A 6,490-nucleotide genomic window follows, 5' to 3' on the forward strand; every position below is an offset into this window, starting at 1 on the left:
GTATACTTCTAATAGGGTTTTGAAATCCTTTAACAGGATAAGATCTAACAATATTTTAAGCCTTCAATAGGGCATACCTTTCATAGGGTAGATCATAGTTTATGATCAAACATTGTAACCTTCATTGAATACACTTAACAAGTGCACTACTGAAGATTTGTGGGTGTCATCCCCACTCTAGTTTTACCTTCTCATTGGAGGGTTTCAAGGTAACCAAATATCTTGTCTCATATATGTGTTGATTGTTTATTTTCTTTCATGCTATGGATGAATATGTTTAGCTAGCTATTTTAGTTTACATGAAAATTGTGAGATGGATGTATGGTGAATGATATTATAATTAAATAATTGAATGATTGATTCACCCCCACTTCTTAGAGTGTACTTTCCCTATTGTATTTCCAATAATTGATATTAGAGCATTGGTTCTATGGAAAGGAAAGCTTTGTGGATTTGAGGAAAGATCTTGAAGATGGAAGTCTACAAGTTGGGAAAGGTTATTGATAACCATAAGATTGAAATAAAAATTGTCCTACATCACCTAAATTAAGTAAGAGATGAGATGAAGCAGTCATTAAAGAGAAGGAAATATATAGCTATTGAGGAGAAAGACACACATTACCAAGAGATTGACACTACTAAATTTTTCGTAGATGGTAACTCAAGTGAATTTGATGCAACAGTTGTAAATTTGATGGAAAAGAATGGTACGTTAACTAAAGAGGTCATAAATCTTTAGATAGAACAAGAAGTCTCATTAGTATTTCTATGTGAGGTGACCAAGTAGAAAAATAAATCTGAGGAAGACAAATTCATGATTGAAGATGACAAAAGGATACTAACCAATACACTAGAAGAGAAGACATCAGAAATAAATAGGATTTTGCACATGCAATTGGAAATAATGAATCAAATGATTATTACCAATCATGAATTGAAAAGAAATAATATTGAGATCACAACCCTGAAATTACAAAATGAACAACTGAGAAATGATATAAAAAGAGAAAAAGAATTTGTTGAAAGTTTCAACATACCTAGTGAAGCCATCAATTATTTGAGAATCTAATGAGATCTCCTAGATCTAATAATAATACTAAAAAATTTGAGATAATCTATCACTAAAGAAGGAGAATCATCTAAAAGTGGTGAACAAAGAAACAACAAAGCTAAGAACTATAAATCTACTTGTCATAATTGTGGAAAGATAGGTCATACAAAAAATGTTTACAGGAACAACAATGCAAATCAGAACCCTAAGAAGAAATTCATGGGTAACTGTCATAAGTGAAATAATCAAGAAAATTAGGCACATGAATGCAAGACCAAGACTACAAGCACAAAAATATTAGAAGGTTACTACTACAACTATAAGAAGTATAGACACGGAACATATGAGTGCAGATCCAAGCCTAACTAGTCAATAAACAAGTAGACAAAGGTACAACACAAAAGAAAACCCTACAATTGGGATTACAATACAAGGTGTAGTTGTCACTATTGTCAAGAGTATGTACATGTTGCTAAGAATTGCATTAGAATGGCTTTGAGAAGTGAATATAGTAGATGGTTGAGTCAAACTACAAGTTTTAGTTGTTTGAAGACTGATCACATCATTAGAAATTGTCCAACAAGGTCAAAAGAACCTAGCAGTGAATTCAATAAAGGTAAAGGAAAGGTTGATGTTGAAGAATTCAAAGTGCAGATGAACAAGACATGGAAGAAAAAGGAAGATTGTAGCACATCAATTTCATATGGGACCGCTTCATCTAATGGATCAGGTGATCACACCACCCCCAACTAGGAAATAAAGAGATATCTATGGGACTGATATTTCAAAGTTCAATTACACATCAGTTCCAAGGATTTTGTTTTGAAAAGATCATATATGCATGAAGTAAGATGCAAAGTATTGGTTAGAACCTAGAAGCAATCTATAATTTTTCTTAGTTTTCATGTTGTTTTCGAGCACAAAAAGTTTCACTGTTGCTATCGAGTGAAAATTTAGTTGATGCCAAGCTATCGAAGGAGATAGTGTTGTCTAAGCTCGCTATGGTTGCAAAGCATGCTAGAAATTACATGGAAGACAAGTGAATCAAAATTACTATTAGAGCTTATCTTACAACTATATAAGAACTAAGCATTTATTGTGAAGTTTCAAGGGCTATATCATTGATTTTTGACTCATTTACAATCATTCAAGATTGAAGAGAGCACAAAGAGCATAAGGCAAATTGGAAAAATTGATTCAAGCATTTTCAAATTAGATTCAACTGTTACTCGCCACCATATGTCATATTTTTCAAGGTATTTATCATGTGCCAAGATATGTTGTTTGGATTTACACAAACCCTAGATAGTTTTAATGGAATCTAGCTCTTCAATTGTTGTGATTAAGGAAGGAAAAGAAGTTTTAAATGTACATCTAATTATTAATGAGATTAAACAACCACATTTCTAGGTAATTTCTAATATTGCATATAAAGGAGACCTATCTGGTGCATTATCTATGATACCACCATAAGTTTTAATGATACAAGTTGTAAGGTGTTGCTACACTTGTAAGGTAGGGAGTATAGGAGACATGGAAATTAGAGAATTGTATGAAAAATTGTGTGAAAAAGGATTTCTAAAAGAGGAAAACAAAATTATAGAGAGAAAAGGGTTAACCCATGCCCTAAATTTTCCTAATGTATTCAAGACAAAGTCGATTAAGATAGTTCCAAGAAGAATACATGACAACTCTGTATGGTTAGAATAATTCCCTATCAAGATCACAAAGAGGATTATTCAAAGAGTAATAGGATATCCTACCCTAGATAGATCAAAGACTATGAGGAGTGATGTAAAAGAGGCAATTGAGAAGAATATAGGGGTAGTATGGAACAAGAGAGGAATGACCATAGACACAATCACTAATCCCCTAATCAAATTTTTAGTAAGAGTAATTTCACATAAGTTCTTTCAATCTAGAAGATTGAATAGTGTACTATGTATAGTTGTGGATTTAGGCTACAAGATAGTAAAGAAAGACCATTCTTATGACATTGTCAAGTTACAACTCTGGTAGTTATTAGAAGACTTGGGAACCATAAGAAACACAAAAAATACACAATGAAAATTTGGTTCAATACATGTTTGTATATTTTTCTATGTACAAAATACTTTTCCCTCATTTAGAAAATTTTCTTGGAAGACCAATAGATTAGTTGTAGTGCAGATTGGAGAATACATAGAGAAACTTGGAGATAATTTTGAGACTATAATGATAAGTTATTTTGAAGACTTTAAGAAGTCAATGAAACAAAGACAAAGAATACCAGTTTCACTAGTAGAGAAACATTACAATGATGTTTTTTTTTTCTATTTGATGTTGATTTCACTTATGTTCAAGCTATTGCTCCAAGGGTTAGATGGCTTAGGAAATTGCCTTATGAAATTAATGTGGATGAGGCATCTACAATCATCACTTCTTTGCTAGTAGAGGAAGTAGATAAGAAGGTTACTACATTTGGAAACTATGATGTAGCCAAGTCTAAAATCAAAATGGACTTGAAGATAGCTTATTTGATGAGGAAGAAGAAAAAAATTGTGAAAAAGCTCAAGGGACCATTTGGTGAAGATGCAGATGGAGATGAAGAGGAGGAGGATAATGAAGATGATGGATAAGATACACCTACCCAAGCACCACTTTGTCTCACATAGGATCAAAGTGAGGACCAAGGAGAAGAAGAAGTACAATTTGGTGACAGTTTTGAGGGAGAAGAATTCAATGAAGCAGCTATTGCTACAGAAAAAAAAGAGAGACAAAAGTAAATAATGCTACAGTAAGAAAACCCAAGAAATTTGTGAAACCTTTACAAAAAAAGCCTATAGCTCCTGTCACTAGAGCTAGCACAAGAGCTACTATAGAGAAGAATCAAGAAGTTGAGAAGCCTAAAGGAAAGAGAGCTAGTACAGCTACCAAGGAAGATGAATCTGAGTAGAGGCAAATGAGGAAATATATAGCTCTAGCTAAATCAGATGAGTAGAGGACTGAGTCAGATGAAAATAACCAATTCAAAGTGGTAAGTCATAGTCACTCTTTTGATTTGGACAACTCGTGTGATAATATCAAAATTAATGTTGATTTATCAAGCTTCACACATGTTGAGTTTGATAAACTTGGGAAGGTAGAAATGAATAAAGTAGAAGAATCTATCAATGCAATGATGGAAACTTTTAAGAAAACTCCAATTGACATTACCAATTTTTTACCTAAAAGTCTATATGACAGAGTTGAGCTAAGGTGGCAATATAGTCTCACAACTAAAAGAAATATTAGAGAGGCTACTCTAGCAAGATTGATGCTAGACTTACAAAGTTTGTAATGAAAAAGGTCATTAGTAAGTATAAGGGGAGATTTTCTCTAAAATATAGAGCTTTTAACATTTTATAGAATAATATTGAAGATGTTTTCCAAAAGACCACCTAGTTGTGGAAAGTGATATATGGGGTGACAATAGATGAGTCAAACAAACAGATACCTATGGAAGTAGGTGATAAAAAAGTCAAATAAGAAGTAGTTGAGATAATAAAGGATGAATATATAAGTGAAGGACATGAGGAAGACACTATGAAAGAAGAATATACGAAGGCTATAACTGAGGAAGAGCAATAGCAAGATCAAAATGTACCAATCCCCTCATGTGGACAAAGCACACCAATCCCCTCATGTGGACAAAGCACATCAACAGGTAGAAACAGTAAAGATCAAGGATGTCTCTCATAACACCACTCAGAACATTAATCCCTTAATGGATATGAAGAAGATATTAATTGATTCCACCACCAAGGCAAAACTATGCAGTAATCCTATATTGGTGAGTGTGGATGAGATTGATAAGGCATAATTGGCATTTGCTAGGGAGAAAACTCAAGCATTATCCATTCCCCCCCCCGCTCAATCTATAGAAGTGCAACTTAAAATGCCTATTGTAATATATCAAAGGAAAGACATAGTGACATCATGTGTCAACACATTGGTGCAAAATGTTTTAGTACAAGTAGTTTCAATAGTTGAGAAAGATGGACACTAGTCCAAACAGGTCAAGAAGCCAATCTTGCACCTACAACACAAGGAAAAGGTGAAACATAGATCATAGAAATGGAGAAGGATAGGATTGAGGATTCAGTCTTGAATATGAAACCAAAGGAGCATATAAAAATTCAAATATTGGTTACCCTACCAAATACTGCTACTCGTATTCCTAGTCAAACACTTCATAGGTCGAGTGTAGGAGCTACACCATTATAGTCATCAAGGCCTAGTCCTAGTACATCTAAGGTTGATGAGGTTGCATCTTATGGTGATATCAACTTATATGAGGTGATTGAACTTCCAAATTTTGACCTTGCATCAATCACCATAGAGAAAATGAGCATATTGCAAGATGCTCTAGCTAGAAAGAAATGCCAAGAATTGCTCAAAAGGTAGCATAGGCTGAAAAAATAACTACATGACATCAAAGGCATATTTCTTGATGCAGTTAGCCTCCCTGCACCTAATGAAGAAAAGCCAATCATTATGTAGTTGGCAAACATTGTGAAGAAGATAAATGATGTAGACCTATACACAAATGTATAACTACTAGAATGGTCTGAGAAGAAATTTCAAGCCAAGGTAAATGAAAAGATATCATGTCATTGCACTAAGTCAAGTTGAGTTAGCAATCAAAATTGATGGTGTAAATAAGGTGTTGGAGAACATTTTCTCTCTTTACACCAAGTTGTGCAATGTACCCATATTCACATAAGAAGTGTAGAGACACATTGACTACCTGGAGGGAGATTTGAAGTTAATAGGTAAAATCCTACAACAATTTCCTAGTCAAAGTTAGTCTCATTTTCAAAATTTTCTATCAGCACAAGGCCATTTAGAAGCATTACAAGCTCAAGATAACAACATTTTGGCTACACTGATCAACATCTAGTTCATGTTGACCCCTCACATAGAGGTGTTGCAAAAGGAACTAGCCTTTGTAGAAACATTGATAAAGAAAGATCCATCCTTATACTCATGAAGGCCTAGTTAACCTTTTTGTTGAGCTAGATATTCAAAAAAAATCTCTAGAGGTAGTGTCTGACAACTAGGATGCAACACTAAAGCATATAATGGAGGTCCATGAATTATTCTTGGACAAACACACTATTCGTGTACTACCCATGACATAATTGTCAAAAAGGGGGAGAATGAAATGAAGTTTGAAAAAGACAAAAGAGGAGAATGAATAATTTTTGGGGGAACCAAACTAAGGGGGAGTTAGTATAGAAATAGAGCCAGCACAGTAGTACAACATATTTACTCAGTGGGATTATTCAAATTCATAAAAGAACAATCAACTTAGGGGGAGTTATATAATTATAAGGTATGACTGATAAGTCACAAGTTTTGCAAAATTTTGAAGTTTTGGAATTTTGTATGTAAGTCGAGTACTGAATAGAGATTATC

This window comes from Cupressus sempervirens, chromosome 1, assembly GCF_028749045.1.
Source record: "Cupressus sempervirens isolate cs-2001-9-10 chromosome 1, ASM2874904v1, whole genome shotgun sequence".
Lineage (NCBI taxonomy): Eukaryota > Viridiplantae > Streptophyta > Pinopsida > Cupressales > Cupressaceae > Cupressus > Cupressus sempervirens.